The sequence below is a fragment of the Pipistrellus kuhlii genome, unplaced genomic scaffold (assembly GCF_014108245.1).
Source record: "Pipistrellus kuhlii isolate mPipKuh1 unplaced genomic scaffold, mPipKuh1.p scaffold_m20_p_1, whole genome shotgun sequence".
In the NCBI taxonomy this organism is placed as follows: domain Eukaryota; kingdom Metazoa; phylum Chordata; class Mammalia; order Chiroptera; family Vespertilionidae; genus Pipistrellus; species Pipistrellus kuhlii.
Window position 1 is genome coordinate 66,773,140 of NW_023425404.1, and position 18,241 is coordinate 66,791,380.

The window sequence follows — 18,241 nt, forward strand, 5'->3', positions numbered from 1 at the left end:
ATTGCTGGCACTGGACCCAATTGCTCCATGCTGTCAGCAGGTGTGAGCAGGGAGAGGCAATGACGGGAGTGGGGCTGCCAGCAGACAGGTGACCCGGAGCTGCTGCAGGAGTGGCCTGGCGGGTGTGCAGAGGATGGGCTGAGAACTGCCCCTATGCCCACCACAGCTTCATGGCCCACAAGTCCTTACTATTGTAGGTGCATATTCATGCACTGGGCCCCTAGTTTATCTATAAAAAAAATGATACAATACAGTATATCCTGGAACTATATAAAAATGGCATAGTGCTGTACTGAGACTTAGGAAATAAGCTTGGTCAGGGCTGTGTCACTGATGCTTTATAATGTTGAACACATCTCCCAGCTTTCTTGTGTTTTAGTTTTCAAATCAGGAAACTAGTTTTACAAGTACTTTTTAGAACTTTTGCATGTTGGGAAATGCATAATTTTTGCTTTACCCTGTCCTTCAACACCTACGTAAAATGGCACTCCATTCAGATAGGGAACTATGTCTTTCTCCATTGTTTTCCCATTTCTATAATCAGTACATAAACATAAGCTATAATTACATTTTACTAGTATATGAGACTGTAGCACTTTTTTGGGTCATTTCTCCTTCTTTTATGATCGCCTTTCTTTTTTTTTCTTTATCACTACTGCCAAACTCAGTTTTATGAAGCACTAGTTCTCTGTCAAATTGCCTTGTCAAGAGACTTATAATAAACTAGAGGTCTGGTGAATGAATTCATGCAGAAGTGGGTTCCCTTGGCCAGGGCCTCAGGAGGTTAGGCAGGGGGAGGGACCACGGGAGATTGGCTGGCCGAGGGAGGTCATTTGTGGGAGTGCACTGACCACCAGGGAGAAGCTTCTGTGTTGAGCGTCTTGCTCCTGGTGGTCAGTGTGTGTCATAGTGACCAGTTGACTGGTCCTTCGGTTGTTTGGTCGTTTAGGCTTTTATGTATGTACATAGTTCATTACTACTTATCACATTATCCCAACATACATTTCCCCCATATGTCTTCCTGATGCATAAATATGCCCTGTGGCCAATTGAAAATAAAATAAATAAAATAAAATAAAATAAAATAAAATAAAATAAAATAAAATAAAATAACTTCTCAGGTCCCTTGTACATGGAGGTGACCGTGTGACATGATTTGGGATATGAGAGGTGAGCTTATCTGAAGTTTTCAGGAAAGGTAGGTTTCTCTTTGCCTTCCCTCTCCCTAGAACAGACACTCTGATTGCAGTGCAGAGATATGTTGTAACTAGCAGAACAGGAGGAGAGGAGGAGCCAAGATCTAATGGTGTCAGAGCTGCCATAATATCTCTGAGCTGTCCAGCTCCATATTTCTTGTTTCTTTGAGAAAAGTAATCTGTTCTTTGTTTAAACCACTGCAATCAGATCTCTGTTTCATGCAACTGAACATAATAAACTGGTAACATGCTTCAGTAATTCTGCCTATTTCCTACTAGCCCCTCCTACTCATCTTTCAATTCGTCTGTTGGAATTCCCTCCTGTCCTCTGTGTTTGGATTACATATGTCACCCTTACTGCCTGCTTTGAAGAAAGGTTCTTTCTATTGACATTAGCCTTTCCACATCATAGACATTTTTCAAGTTGACTCAAGTCTCGCTTTCTCCACACCTCCTTTAACAAAACAATAGGTGTATTTTTTTTAATTTCTACAACACATATGTTTTCTACTACACTACACTAACCTATTGTTCTGTAATTTTGTTCACTTGTATTAAGCCTGTCACTCTACCTAGATTATATATTCTTTAATGACTGTGAGTATGCTTAAATTTATGAGAATATGAGTTTTGAAAGGCAGAGGCAAGTTTTGTTTCCAGCTCTGCTCACCACTTTTTTTTCCCCTCTAGCACCAGTGCACACCACAAATACTCAAACATATACTTTGGTATATGCATATCTGCACGACAACACTTCTGAGATTTTATTTTAATTGACTCAGTGATTAAGGTTTAATGATATTTGTTCTAAATTTATCTCTTTAATCAAGAAATTTATCCTTTAGAAGTATTCTTTATTAAGGATGTTTTTACTCTAAAATGTTTAGCATTTAAATAAAACAAAACCTTTCTGCTCAGTTTCCTTCTATCCAGCTTGTAATTGTATAGGAATTTTGTGAGGGAATATTTATGAGCTTGAAATAAAATTAATCTCTGTCTCTAATTATTGCCCAAAGTAAAACAAACAAACAAAAAAGTAATACAAAAATAATGCTATGTATTTGTTTATATTTTATTCCTCAATAAATTATAGTTGAAAAAAAGGATACTTAGATTACAAACCTTTAGAGAATGAAATAGCTGCAACTTAAAGCTTTTTCTGACAATCTTAAGTCTTTCTCATAAAATTTTTTGTATATTATTTTAAAATTCAAATCACTCTCTATCACAGGTCTGAGAGAATAGATTATATTAGTATTAAAATCACAGCAGTCATTGTAACATAAAAGTCACCAGGGGAAAAATGAAGCGAGGAATAGAATAGGATTTTTTCACACTCTATAAAGTTTTCCTCTTGTTAAGCTTTAAAGATTTTCTAGTGTTTGCCCATATTAGCACTCTTTCTAAAATAGCTGACAGTTTGTTAGACTCCCTACGATAAACGAAGAAGTACTGAAGATAAAGAATATGCCTACACCAGCCATTTGAAAATGAAGTACTTTAGAGAAAGTGGAATTGCTTCAATTCTAAGGAAGCGTTTACAGTCTATATAGGCACTTGCTGTTTATGTGCTGCTATTATGATGGTTTGGAATTATGTTCTTTCCACTCAGTCCTCTTAATTGTTTGAAGTACACAGCAGTACTAATATATGCGTGCATCACACCGCATGGGCCTTACTTGGTTTTGGCTAATCATCTGTGAATACTCCCATAGGCTTTCCTTATACCCGCTGGATTCTCTGCCTCACCTTTTATGTTTGTGCTGGCTTAGGTCCACATGACAAAGTTAACATTGTTATATCATTAGCTTGACATTTAAACTTGTATCTTTTTTGGAAAAAAAAAAAAGTCTACTGGTTCTATAGATGCATACTGCACCAAGGAATTATGAAAAAAAATTTCCCTGGCTCAACATACCAAGGGCAAGTGGAGGCAAAAATGAGGAAAGAGTTGATCCTTCCCTCCTAGAGCTGCTATCTGTGGCATTTCCATGGCTCCATGGCTTCATGGTCTCCACGGAGAGCATCAGTTTGTAAAGCAGCTCTGATTGGTTGAAGCTTCTTAAGTGTCTTTGCTTTGGAATGCTGAAATGAGGCATTCACCTATTACTATTGCACTCCCCTGTAAAGCACTGCTACATATAAGTAAAAAAGAAAAACTTGTATTGATAGAGTATGAGTTTAGGAAATAAAGCAATCTTTAGGGTAATTAAATTTCCTAAATTTAAAATACTCAACTATCCATATGATTTTAGTTGTAAGAATCTCATAGCAAGTGGTTCTCACAGATCTTTACGGAATTAAGATTTGGGATGTTAAGACATTCTGGCCCAATAACTCAGACTCAAATGCGGGACTCCAATCCTTGAACTGGCCTGTTCAGGGAACAGATACTTCATCCCAGACAGAGTTGGCATTTGGTGGGTTACCGAGTCACATACTCAAATACATCAACGAAGGGGAATTTTTTCAGTTGTGTGTCCAGAGCATAAAATCAGGGTCAGCAATTAACAGCAAGCAAACCAGTTTTGAAATAAAGCTAACAAATTCATCCGTAGATAAACATAACTGATTTCTGTATGTGTAGTTGGTATCAAGATGATGAGAGAATGTGTGGCTAACACTGGGTGTTATATGTTATTTCTATGTCCATATTTCACATCCTTAGGCTTTTGAGTGTTTGTACTCCTCACCACTTAGGCACCCTTGGATAATAGAGGTATATTTTACAACGATATGTACATTTTGCCTGTGACCTCTCCTGGATAGCATTACATTTGGAAATAATCTTAATGTTCTGAAAGCACACAGGCTAGTTGTGTGAGAAACAAGTTTTCTCTCATTTTTACATGTACTTAAATCACTGCTCTATCTCTCACCGGCAGTTCTTCAGATCAAATGCTGCCAGGAGAACAGCAAAGAGATGGAGTGCACAGTGAGCTCCCTGCAGTGCAGGAGCTGTACTGTCTTTAGTGCCCTGCTTTGGTTGGGGCCCAAAGTTGAAGGAAAGTGATTGCTTTCTTTCTTTTATCAGTTTCTATGTAGGTGGTAAGCTTTGCTTCCTTATCTCTCCTAATTTACTAGCCACAATGAGTTTGGTTTACTTGCTGATGATTGCATTTTTTTTTTTTAACTTCCTCTCATGTTATCTGTGATAACAGGGATAATCACAAAGATCTGAAGGTGCTTTCTGTAACTTAAAAAGAAGAAAAATCCTTAGTTGCCTTGTTAATTTAGGGCTTCGCAACTCATCCAACTCTCCCCTACTTCTTCCATGTTCATGATGTCTACGCACTGCATTGGTTTAACATTTTAAACCTTTATTATTGTTATTATTACATATGAGACCCATTATTAAACTGTAAACACCTCAGAGGTGGAAATTAATGTTTTTAATGCGAGAGGCATAAGAATGATTATATTTACCTACCTTGGTCATTTAAGACCTAGATCTAACCCTCTTGAAAGGATGTAAATTGAAATACTACTAAAAGGTTCTGAGGTATCAAGTCAAACTTGCACTGCACGCTAATTTTATTGTTCACTGCTATTTGAGAAGCATCCTGTTGCTGAAATATCAATGGCAGCTCAATAGGACAAATCTAATCTACTTAATTTCTATATTGATAAATAGAACCAGACCAGAGGACTGAGGTTTGCATACCTACCTGCCTGCTGACTTCAGAAAATATGAATTGTTTCTCTGAAAACTAATTACAAACAATAATGGTTGTCACTGTTGTTTTTCTGATTAAGTAGCAAAATTAATAAAGAAAGTTTAATGGTATTTATTTTTGGAAAGAGTGTGGAGAAATAGGTACTCCAATATAGTTTTCAGAGTATGTATCTGGACAATATTTTAAAAGGCAATTTGTATCCATAAAATGTTTCCATATTTTGTGACCCAACACTTCTAAGAAGCTGTTCTACAAAAACAGAATAAAAAAATAAAATATAGAGAATATATATATATATATATATATATATATATATATATATATGTTGCAGAATTTGCTTCATTCTTCTTTTTAATAAAAATTGGAAATTTGTGTTAAAAACATTGAAAAGGTTTATATATTTATCTTACCTATAATAGACAAACATTTAATTGACTGTACCTCCACTACCTCACCAGTCAATCAGGAGTGGTATGCAAATTAACCCAACAAAGATTGTGGTTAATATGCATACACAAGAGCCAAGTGACAGTTGGGGAGGCAGGATACTTGATCTCTCAGGGCCTCTGGGCAGCATGGGAAGTCAGGGCCAGAGTGGAAAGGGGCTGGGCCATAGCAGCAGCCAGGGAAAGGAAAGCCCATTCTAGCACAAATCTCATACATCGGGCTTTTAGTATATATATATATATTTTTTTATGTATATATGCAAAAATATGCATATATCTGAATTAATTTACAAGAAACAAAATTTTCAGGCTTAGAGAGAAATATGAAATAATACATATCAAAAATTTAGAAGTGCTGGAAAAATACCAAGGCAAATTTCACATATATCTTTTAGTAACAATGGGTAATTTTTACGTTGGGAGGCATTTTAGCGTGTGTTGTGTATTTTTAACTAATATTAATGTTAAATATTACCAACTTTGCATTCCTTAAAAACAGGGATTAAGATGCCTGTCTTTTGGTATTTGTTTGAGTAAAAGCAATTACATATATAAAACGCATGGTATATATTTGGCTTTCAAATTCACAAACTGAGTCATTATCATCAATTATCGTTATGATGAGGACAATGTTTTAATCACAATCATTCTCAAATGTTGTGTAATTTTTTTGGTAACTCTTAAGATAATTATTAGAATTTTCCCTTATTTTTCTCAGGAATTCAGGAGTTTGTAATAACTGGTTCTGAGTGTGTGCTGAACATATATTGGATAATAATGAAGTATCTACCTATTCCCACCCTTTGAGCTCCTGCTTCCGACTAGCACCTTTAAATCCACTTCTAAGAGTGTCAGTCAACTATTATAGAATTCAAATGACTATAACAGTTTGTAAGTTTGTTTAGTGAAATCCCAAGGCTCTGTTTTTCTTGACCTTCACAGGACCCTACTCATTGTATTCATTCAATCAATTCTTCATGTCATCATTCATTTTGTCATTCATATCTGTTTTCCTTCGCCAATGATAGCTAAGCTATAATTGCAAAGCTATAGCGAAAGAGTATGAGAATAGCATCAAAATATAGTTCAAAGATGGAGAAATTAAGGTAAAGAGTAACTTAGAGACTAAACTCAAGATAAATGATTTATTTCTATATAAAAAAATCACATTTTCCCACTGCTAATATATTTTTGAAAAGTTGTCATGCCTGCATTTAGTATAACACGCCATTACAAATTTATTATTTCAGCTTGTACAGAAATATCTCCGTAAATTATAATTTTTTAAATTGCTCTGCCACACCCATAAACCAGGTTTATTTTTCCCCAGTCAATGAACCAGTATAAATACTTTGATAGAGATAAAGCTTGAACACAAATCATAGATATACTATGCAGGAAGCTGCTTTTAACAAATTAAAAATAAAACAACTTCAATGAGAAAGTCTACCATGTAACAGATAACTGGTATAACTTTTCAACGAAGAGCTATTTGTTTGTATAATCTAATTTTCTTTACTGTTTTTTCTACACTTCTGGATCCAGGATATCACTTGTTTGCCAAAACCATTGGTAAAATGTTACACAATAACTAGAGGCCCAATGGACGAAATTGTGCACACAGGGGAGCGGGTCCCTCAACCTGGCCTGTGTCCTTTTGCATTCTGGGAGCCCTCAGTGGATGCCTGACTGACAGCTTAGGCCTGCTTCCCACAGGGAATAAGCAGGCAGTCAGACATACTTAGTGCTGCTGCAGAGACAGGAGAGGCTCCCACCACCACCACTGTGCTAGCCAGCCATGAACCCGGCTCAGGGCTTCTGGCTGAGTGGTGTTCCCCTGTAGGAGTGCACTGACCACCAGGGGACAGCTCCTGGTGGTCAGTGTGTGTCATAGAGACCAGTTATCATGCAGTTCCATGGATTTGCATATTAGCCTTTTATTATATAGGATTAATTCAGTCATGTGTTCACATAAAATTTATGTTACTGAACCATTGTTGATGGATGATGTAATTTAATATGCTAGAGGCCTTTAAGACAATAGAGTGAATTTAATGAACTCCCAGTCATCATCTACCTTCAGGTTTCAAATATTAGAGAGCTGGCATCTCCATAAGCAGCCTATTTCATCTGTGAGATGGGCATACGAAACTCACTACTTAGAACACACTTTAACTTGCATATAGGTAAACTGAAATGTGTGTAGAGAAATTTAACCAAGATTGTCAGGAATAAGAGTAAGAGCAGAAGATATGAGGGATGATTGACTTGAAAAAGACTGAACATGAATATATTTCACTTCCAGTGTTTGAAGTGATGTCACATAAAAGAATGATTGAAAGTATTCTTTATACCTCCAAGTAAAAATCCTGGGATCCAAAGATAAAAATAATAGGACCTATCAATAATGCATGTATCACCATTTGGGTTTATTATTTAATCCTTGAGATAGGGTGGCAGACTTCTATAGCATATCCCTGGAGAAAACCTTTAATTTGGTCTTATTAACAATTGCCAGTTGTATATTATATATACATAATTTTATTATTCCATAACATGTATTTCCCCCCGGTTATGTACAAGGATGGCACTGAGGATTTTGATTGCCCTGTGGAAATCCAGAAATTTCTCCTTAGCAATTTTACAACACCATCAACCTATGTAAGAAATTAGTTAAATTTGGCTACACTTACTATTAAGGGACTAAATACCAATGTTTGTTTGTTTTTTCTATAAGTGATATTCAATATGTTTATAAATGTATTTGAATATTTTCTTGAGATCTGTGTACCATTTATTCATCTTTAGTTTTCAGATTTGAATGTATTTTTATTTGTGAAAGCCAGGGCTTTTTATTTTATAATTATTATTTTTTTACCTTTCCATTTCTGATTCCTTTTTAATTCTCTGGTCATGACCTTTTCATAGGAATACTATTGCTGGGGAAATGTAATTCTAGGGAAAGAATATTCCAAGATTAAATATTCCTTCCTCTTTTCCTCCCTCCCTCTCTTCCTGTCAGTTCATACAATGGCTGGCTCCTTCTTTTCCTTGAAATTTCTGCTTAGAGTCACTTCCTTAGTAAGGCTATCCTTAACTCTAAGCAAATATTCAATCATCTCCCTTTCCCCATTTTTGCTTTTATTGAATTTATCAAAAGTTGAGATTTGTTTTGTCTTTAAAAAAAATGTTCCTTATAAATTTTTACCCTCATGAAATGTTTAAGTCCCCATGACAGCTAAGGTTGTTTCTATCTCATTTATTATTGTGTTTTCTGCATTTAGCAAGTTCTTGAGGTGTGTATTTGAGTATGTATGGATATTTGGATAAATATTGGTATATACCTCAAAAGTTAATTAACTTTTAAATTTACTCATTAAGCATATGTTTATTGAGGACTCTTTTGACTGGCCTGTGTTTGATGATGTGATTACAAATCTACAGCAGATCCAATAGAGTGTCTATTCAAATATATGAGTGAAAAATTGAGTCATTGATAGATTATGCCAAAGTGAAATTGAATATTTTACTATTTAATAAAACTAATTACTTTTACTACCAAAATATTTGTAGAAAGTAAAAACATTTGAGATAATCTATTTTATTCTAAGTCTGAGATTTATTACAGAATACCCAAAACCTAAGTCATAATTGTTTTCATTTTTGTTTGTATTATTTATGAATAGTATTTAGGAAATAATGATACATTAAGTTAAATATCATACTTAAAGCAAAAAGAAAAAATATATAAAAGATCTATAAGTAATAAATACAATTTTTAAAAAGAGTGTAAGAATTTTTATATATATATCAAGTCAATTAATGACCTGTCTCAAATACTTGTTTTACATCAAAGCTGCAAATATAAAAAAGAAGAAGAAGAAGAAGAAGAAGAAGAAAACTGGTAGAAGGTGACTGTGAGAACTTTTTCTGTTTCTAATTCTCTAGTTTTTAAAATAAGAGACTTGGGGGAATCTCACTTGCTATAATTAGAGAAAAGCTGACTTCTGTCTAGATTAGAATCAATAAAACAGATTAAAAAGTAACCCTTCAAGTTGTACAAATATTTTATTGGGGACATATCTTATATAGCGTGGAATATTTCTCTCCTTCCTAAAGATCCTGAAATGAAAGGGAAATAGATGCCTACTGACTAATGCGGGAAGAGTACCTTAGGCACATATTTCATGTGATAATTGCTTTTCTTTTGCATTTAGGAACTACAGGCAAAAGCGAGATAAACGTAGCTGCTTTTAGTACCCAGAGGAAAAGCAATCACTATGCTTGTCAGGTCCATGAACATTTCTCTCGTCCTGGGAAGTCTTTAAAAAAATAAAATCCTGTTGGTGACTATCTTGCACTGCACTAAATTAAAGTTAAGTTGTTATATTTTTCCCTAAGAAATGTCAACCCCTGCCGTTACTAAGTATCTGAACAGGTCATATGGAAAATGAGTATGCGCACACTATTCTATCTGCATTTGTCAGAGACTGAGCTAAAAAGAAAGACTGACAACAATCTCATGGATATTTATTCTAGTTTCACTTGGGGCAACTTATATTGCAACCTCTTTGACCACAAACTATCCTCTTGTGCTGCTTTATATGCCTCTAAATTTTAGCACAATACAATTTTTTAAATTTAAAAGTATAGACCAAATGGAACTGTTTTGTTTGTTTGTTTGTTTGTTTTGTTTTGTTTTTTATTTGTTTTTGCATAAGCTGGATGGAAATCTGAAGAAATCTGCTTCATAAATATTAATGGAAAATTGATATCATTAAAGATGTGCTGTTCTGTTGAGATTATAACTAAACTTCTGATTTTGTTTACTGTAAAAAAGAGAGGGTAGAAGGAGAGAAAGTATGAGTGAATGGGATGGTAATGGGTTTTCTCAGATTGTTCTATTTAGAAAATGTTACATTTCAGAGATTCTGCTGCCTTGCTTTTCAGGATAGAGGTTAGATCCAAGAGAGGTGCTGTGGATATAGAAAGGGCAAATTGCCTCATCAGTCATCCACTCCACCTTCAACTACTCGAACAACTCTCATTTCAGTACTGAATCTAAGGTGCGGATACAGGCCAAGCTCAAATACTAAAACACGCCAAGAGCAGTGTATATATTTTAGGCCAAAGAATTTGGGGAAATTAAAACAAAAACTATTTTTCTAGTCCAATCTATGTTTTCAGAATGAGTTTCTTCGTTCTAATCCTGTTGGCCAATGCTTGCCTTTTGTGATTGAGTTACTTCTAATATAGTCATCTGTATCATATGACATTTCCAATTATTGCAGAGAGCTATGAAAATTACTGAAGTTTTCAAGAAAAATTTCTTATAGACTATATAACATTATCTGCTTTGCTTCTACATTTTTATTGAATGGTGGTGACATCACCTAAAAATGACATCAATTACAGTGTATGTTGTATAGATTTTTACTACAGATGCCAGCTTGATTCCTAGAGAGATGTAACTGATTCTGTGAATATTTATTGAATATTTATTAGTATACTTTCACATTACTAAAAAATTATCTCCCATGAAGGAATTTTTATCACTGTTTTGTCTACTGATATTTCCAAAGGACCCACAACTCCAGAAATATCCAACATAATTAGTTTTATAAATTTTCAAACTATCTTTGGTTTTTATATTTTATATTATTCTGACTATGTTTCTATTTTTCACAATATTTTGCTTGTCACAGGCTTTTACTTATTGAGAGACACAGAGAAGCTTCCAGGAATCATATCCTTGCCATATCTGATTCTATTAAACTCATTGAGCAGAGGAAGCGGTAGGGACCAACACAGAGCAAGGATGAAAACAAGGGAAATATCTTCATTAGTTTCATCTCCTTTTTCAAATGACTGAGTCTGATTGTATTTCTTTTGATTTTTTATTTGAAATTTTTCTTTAGCTCCATGTATGAATGCATTCACATGGAGCTACTTGTTTCATTGTGACTGAAAAAAATAACTTCCAGGAGATTTAACATTAATGCCAAGATAACATAAAAATAAAGACTCTACAGAAAGGAACTAGCTTAGCAAATTAATTTCGTAATAATAAAGATATACATATAAATTATTTAACTAAGCATATAATTTGTATAGCTCAAGTGGTTTTTCCATTGGAAACATTGGATATATCATCAATACAAGTATCTGTGGAAAGAAAATGGAGCTCTGGACTCCAGATAGGAAGTAGAACCACTGCTCAGTAAAGGTTGGCTTTTTGGCAGTAACTGCTGAAATTAATAGAACAGAGTAAACAGCTTATATGTCCCATTGTGACTATATCTCCTGGAACTTTGTTTTCAGAAAATTAACTACAAATTATTGTGACTAAGCTTTGCTTATTATTAATCTTTGCTTATAAACCTGTTTTGCATTTCAAAAATACATAATCAGAGAATTATAGAAAGATAAAGCTGAAATTGTACTATGCGCTATAGAATCCAATATACTCATTCTAGAGGCAAAGACACTGATACTACTGTGTTTACTTTAATTCTGCAAATGTCAAATATGATATTAAACACTCTTCAAATATACGTTTATTTGTGCATTAAATATATATATATACACACACATATATATTTATGTTTCAAGTTTATTACACATCTTTCTAATAATGTATTTTATTTATTTGTTGTATCCTAAAGGCAATCCTATATAATAAAAGGCTAATATGTAAATAGACCAAACTGCAGAATAACCGAACAACCAGTCACTATGACATGCACTAACCACCAGAGGGGCACGCGCAGAACATGGGCATTGGCCATGGTAGGATGGTAGAGCAGGTGAGCGAGGGCACCAGGCCGAGGCAGGGCACTGGTCAGTCATCTGGTGAGCCTCTGATGGTTACTGAAAATTATTTGCTCCTGCACACTGCAGTCCTACCCAGCATCACACATGCTGCCAGTGCTGGCCCCGCTTGCACCCGCTGCCAGCATCGGAGCTGCTGTTTTCACCTACTGCTGGCACCTGGCATTGGCCCCAATTGCTTGGTGCTGTCACAGGTGCAAGCTAGAGCTGTGGCCTTGATCGCTCCTCGGGCTTTCTCCACCTCCCCCTGCTCCTGAGGGGTAATCAGGGCAGCGGCTGCCACTTGTACACTCTCACTGATGCTGGCTCGCATCCACTGCTGGTGCTGGCCCCAACTGCTCCACGCCTTCAGTGGGTACAAGCAGGGCGGTGTCGTTAGTGCATGGGAATGGGGCTACTGGCAGACAGAACAGGGGGCTGCAGTGGGAGGGGCCAAACAAAGGCATGGAGGATGAGCTGAGACCTGCCCCTGTGCCTACAGCAGCCTTGTGACCCACAGTTCCTTTCAAGGTGCATGAATTCATGCACTGGGTCCCTAGTTTCTAAATATTTCTATTGTTCTTGTTAAATAGATACCTGACTACATATGGGGAAAAGATGGACAATATGGCCACATAACTTGCCTTCAAAACAGATAAATTTTATTTTAAGATCACACACTGAGCCTATGTTGCTCTTCAGATTATATTTTATTGGAATACTATCATAAGAGTTTTCCTCGTGGTATAACTACAGAGACTACAATGGAAATTTTTTTAGATAGCTGTCTCTGCATGCTGCCAGCTTGATGTAGGGCCATTTGGGATAACTGACTATAAGGAGGCAGTTATATTTTTACATATAATTTATTTTGTGAATTAATTGTGAAAAGGGGAAAAGAAGTAGAAAAGCAAAAGTGCCAAAAATGTTTTGGACTATATTTTTGTTACTCTTCCAGGTTATATATATATATATATATATATATATATATATATATATATATATGTATTAGACTATATCTTGAAAGAATTTAAATCTGTATTTTGTACCTCTCTTGCATATAGCCTGTGCTATAAATATAAAATGTATGTATGTGAAAGATGTTGTGATTGGCAAATCTCCTTTTTATTCTAATACAATATCATGGAACTTCCCTGAAAGATGATATTTATGATTGTAGTTACTTTTTGTCAAGGATAGTGGAAAACTAAGATTTTAATTATATGGATGCTTGCTCACCTCTACACCCCTCTTTAGATACCTCTAAATTTGTTGGCAATCTACATGGGTATTTATCATCCAGAGAAAAAGAATCTTTTTTTTTTTTTTAAATATATTTTATTGATTTTGTACAGAAAGGAAGGGAGAGAGATAGAGAGTTAGAAACATCGATGAGAGAGAGTCATCGATCAGCTGCCTCCTGCACACCCCCTACTGGGGATATGCCCGCAACCAAGGTACATGCCCTTGACCAGAATCGAACCCGGGACCCTTCAGTCCCCAAGCCGACGCTCTATCCATTGAGCCAAACCTGTCTCGGCGAGAAAAAGAATCTTATTATTTGGCAAGACTTTTGCTCCTTCCCAGCTATTTATACACTTTCTAGTACTGTGAAATACTATCTGTTTCATTTTTTCATATCTTGTTTTACATAGATATCAAGTTTATTTTTTTAGGAAAATTATATTTATCTACAAATATTCAACTGTATGAATTAAGGTGAAAGGCTCACCAGCTTGCTTGCTTTCCCCCACAACCCCTTAATGGAAACACCTGGCTCTGTCCCTGAGCACAGATTAGGCAGATTTGTTTTGGATAATATTACATAGACCTAGAGTTCAATATGAAAAAGAAATGAGTGAATACCACTGGTGATTGGTATGAGAATATAGAAATTGACCTAGTTTATAATCGGTGAAAAGCAGAATATACATTTAACTGCTTTTTATTCCAGTAGGCTAGGGAACATACTCTGTAATTATAAAAGTATATGAACTTGACTATCTCCAGTGTATTTTTTAAATTATAGGCTAGTTTTTGAAAACCTTTTTACTTTTCTGTTTTTGTATGTGGAGAAGAAATAACACAGGCATAAGTGCAAGATTTTAGGGATTTTGGAATACCAGAGTCTTTTTGTCTCTAATCTTTTCTACTAACTACTTCTATTTCTTCTTAGCAAATTAGTATAAAGAAGTGCATAGTAAAAGACTTATTATGCCAACATCACACATCTAAGTCCTTTTTAATCCATGTAAAGGCAGACTTTTCTCTCTTCAATTTTAAGAAGGTTAATTCATGGAAATCTCTCTAGGACATTTTAAAACCTGCAGTTCTTGATGAAGAAAGACTCGTAGCCCTTTTAATTTTAGAGCTGTGCCAGAATGTCCATAAATAATTTCTACTCTCACAAGCCAGAGTGCTAGGAAATGTGCAGACACTGCAGATTTTTACTGTTTTCTCCGCTTGCATTCATATTACAATAAATGAGAATAGATTTTTAATATCCATTTCTATTACATGCATTAACTGAAGCTGTGGGGGTAAAATTATAAACTTCATATGATATAAGACACTGGAGCAATCCATATGCTGATGTGTGGGCAGAACAGTCAGTATTTCTGCTCTTTTTCTTTTTCTTTTTTTTAAAGAGTAGTTTCAAATATTCTAGGAATTGTTAAACATTTATAAAGCCTTCAAACATTTTGTTAGTTCTATAGTAGCTCTTTCTACAATATTAATAGTTTTGGAATGATGAATTCATTTCAATTAAAACACTGAACTGAGAGAAAAATTGAGCCAAACTGACATGTACATGAACAGATTTAGAGTATGTACTTCTTGGCATTCTTTCCCCCTCATTAGATAATTAACATGAAAATGCACTGTAAATCTGAATTATAAAAAGTTGTATTTCTATCCACAATAAAAATAAATCTAATATTTAGAGCAATATAAATTTTCATGAATATTGATTTGCCTATGTCTAAATTGATTTTTTTTTCTCATAGTGAAGGAGTTTAAAGATGTAACTTCCCACAGCATATACATTTTGGTGGGATTTATACCTATATATTCACAATATTTGGCAATGCACATTATAGATACTTGCCAAAAAGAATTAGAAAATCAATGACGAAGTTGGAATGGTTTCTGAAGACTTAAATTAATGAAATTCTGCTAGAGACATAAAAGTTGTTTCCCTGCTGTTCACATCTGTTGCATCCTGGAAAAAAAAAAAGAGAGAGAATGTTATGTGAAGAGCTGATGCTTGAATCGCTGATTCTTCCTGATTTGTGCTGATGATAGCTGAAGCTGCAATCTTGGCATCTTCCACAGCACATTGTCATCAGCAAGGTGGGGAGCACATCCCTGAATTAAATTAGAAGTCAATGCGAAAATCTGATTTGTTTGACAGAAATTCCCATTCTATTCTAATCTATAGAAATACAACTGTTTTAAAAGTTATTCCAGCACTATTTAAGAATATTGATCAAGGTAAACTACCTGCAAAACAAAAGTATTCTTTATAAACGTTTCTCAAAGAGGGGGAAATAAATAATAAATATCACCAGTCAAGGTGAGAAAAATATCCTAGTTCAGAGCCACAATTTTTTTTAATATATTTTATTGATTTTGTACAGAGAGGAAGGGAGAGAGATAGAGAGTTAGAAACATCGATGAGAGAGAGAGTCATCGATCAGCTGCCTCTTGCACACCCCCTACTGGGGATATGCCCGCAACAAAGGTACATGCCCTTGACCGAAATCGAACCCGGGACCTTTCAGTTCCTAAGCCGACACTCTATCCATTGAGCCAAACCGGTCCCGGCAGAGCCACAAATTTTTGATGGAGTAACATAATCAAATGTTCTACAAACTTTAAATTTACAACCCATTCTAGCTAACACTAATTTTCTTTCTTTCCTTGTCTTTTTCTTTCTTTTTCCTCTTCTTTTTTACTTTACATATATGGTTGCTAGTCTTCTATCTCCTTAAGAATACAGGTAGAGTTAGTGTCATAATGAGCTAAAAAATTTTTTTTACATATATATTTACATACATTTTATCAGTTAACACTTTATTCTATGGCGTAAATACTATTTTTATTTGCATTTTAAAGAGAAAAAAACTGATAAAGAGATTAAATAAATTGCTTCAGTATTCCACTAATTGGTGTAGAGCTAGGATACCAATTTTAAGTCTCAGTCAAGACAAAATCTTAGGAGAAACCAAGATGGTGGCATAGGTAAACACTTAAAGTGCTACCTCACACAACAATTTCAAAACTACAACTAAAAGACAAAACAGACATCATCCAGAACCATAGGAAGGCTGGCTGAGTGGAAATTCTACAACTAGAAGAAAAGAGAAAAGAACACTGAGACTCAGAGGAGCTGCAGGAGGCAGAGGTACTGAGATGCATTCACAAAGAGGGCTGGCAACTGAGTACACAGCTGGCTTTCTCAATTGAAGGAGACAAAAGCTCACGAGAGCTCTGAACTACAGTTCTGGGCAAGACTCTGGGGACCCAGATCATTCAGGAAAAAACTGGACTGTTGGGAAAGAGAAAAGCACACTGAGACTCAAAGGAAATGTGGAAGGCAGAGATACCGAGGTGAGCATGCAGAGAGGGCTGGCAACTGAGTACTGGCTTTCTCAATTGAGAGAGACAAAAGCTCCAGACAGCTCTGAACTCCAGTTCCGGGCGAGACTCTGGCTACCCAGACTCATTCAGGGAGAAACTGGACTGTCTGTCAGCAGGCGAAGCTTGAGGGAAGCTTTCTCTCAGAGGTGCTTGCAGTGATTAACATGGGAAACTGAGACCCAGGTGCCCCTTACAACAGGACTGATGGGAAACCATTGCTGTCTGCTCTGCCCTGAGACTCCAACCCATCCAAGCTGAGCACAGAGGCTTTTGCAAGTCTTATCTCATAAGGGAGTCTTCAGCACAGAAGTTCTCCAAGCATAGACACAGCTGATCCTCATAGCCAATTGGCCTGGAAGTCAATTCCTTCCAGTGATACCAACAACAATCAAGGTTTAACTATAACAAGACTGTGCACACAGCCTACAAAGGGGTGCACCAAGGGTATCCACCTCAGGTAACTGGGGTGGCTGAGCCACTGGGCCCTATAGAATACCCAGCACACAAAGCCACTCTGTCAACTCAGGGAAGCAGCCAAAATGCAGAGACAAAGAAACAGGTCACAAATAAAAGAAATGGAGGAAAGCAAATGACTGAATATAGAGTTAAAAAACACTGTTATAAGGTTTTTCAAGAATTTTCTAGAAAAGGCCAATAAATTTAGTGAGACCCTCAAGGATATGAAAAAGGACCAACTAGAAATTAAGCATACACTAACTGAAATAAAAAATAACATACAGAGATCTAACAGCAGACTAGAGGATTGCAAGAATTAAGTCAAAGACTTGAAATACAAAGAAGCAAAAAACACCCAACCAGAAAAGCAAAAAGCAAAAAGAATCCAAAAATATGAATATGGTGCAAGGAGCCTCTGGGACAACTTCAAGCATACCACCATCTGAATTATGGGGTGCCAGAAGAAGAGAGAGAGAAAGAACTGAAAACCTATTTGAAGAAATAATGACTGAAAACTTCCCCCACCTGGTGAAAGAAATAGACTTACAAGTTCAGGAAGCACAGAGAACCCCAAACAAAAGCAATTCAAAGAGGACCACACCAAGACACATCAAATTAAAATGCCAAGAGCAAAAAAGAAAGAGAGACTATTAAAAGCAGCAAGAGAAAAATAGTTAGTTATCTACAACGAAGCACTCATATGATTGTCAGCTGATTTCTCATCAAAAACTATGTAGGCCAGAAGGGAGTGGCAAGAAATAGTCAAAGTGATGAATAGCAAGAACCTACAACCAAGATTACTCTACCCAGCAAAGCTGTCATTTAGAATTGAAGGTCAGATAAAGAGCTTCACAGATAAGAAAAAGCTAAAGGAGTTCATCACCACCAAACGAATATTATATGAAATGCTGAAAGGTATTCTTGAAGAAGAAGAAGAAGAAGAAGAAGAAGAAGAAGAAGAAGAAGAAGAAGAAGAAGAAGGAGGAGGAGGAAGAGGAAGAGGAGGAGGAGG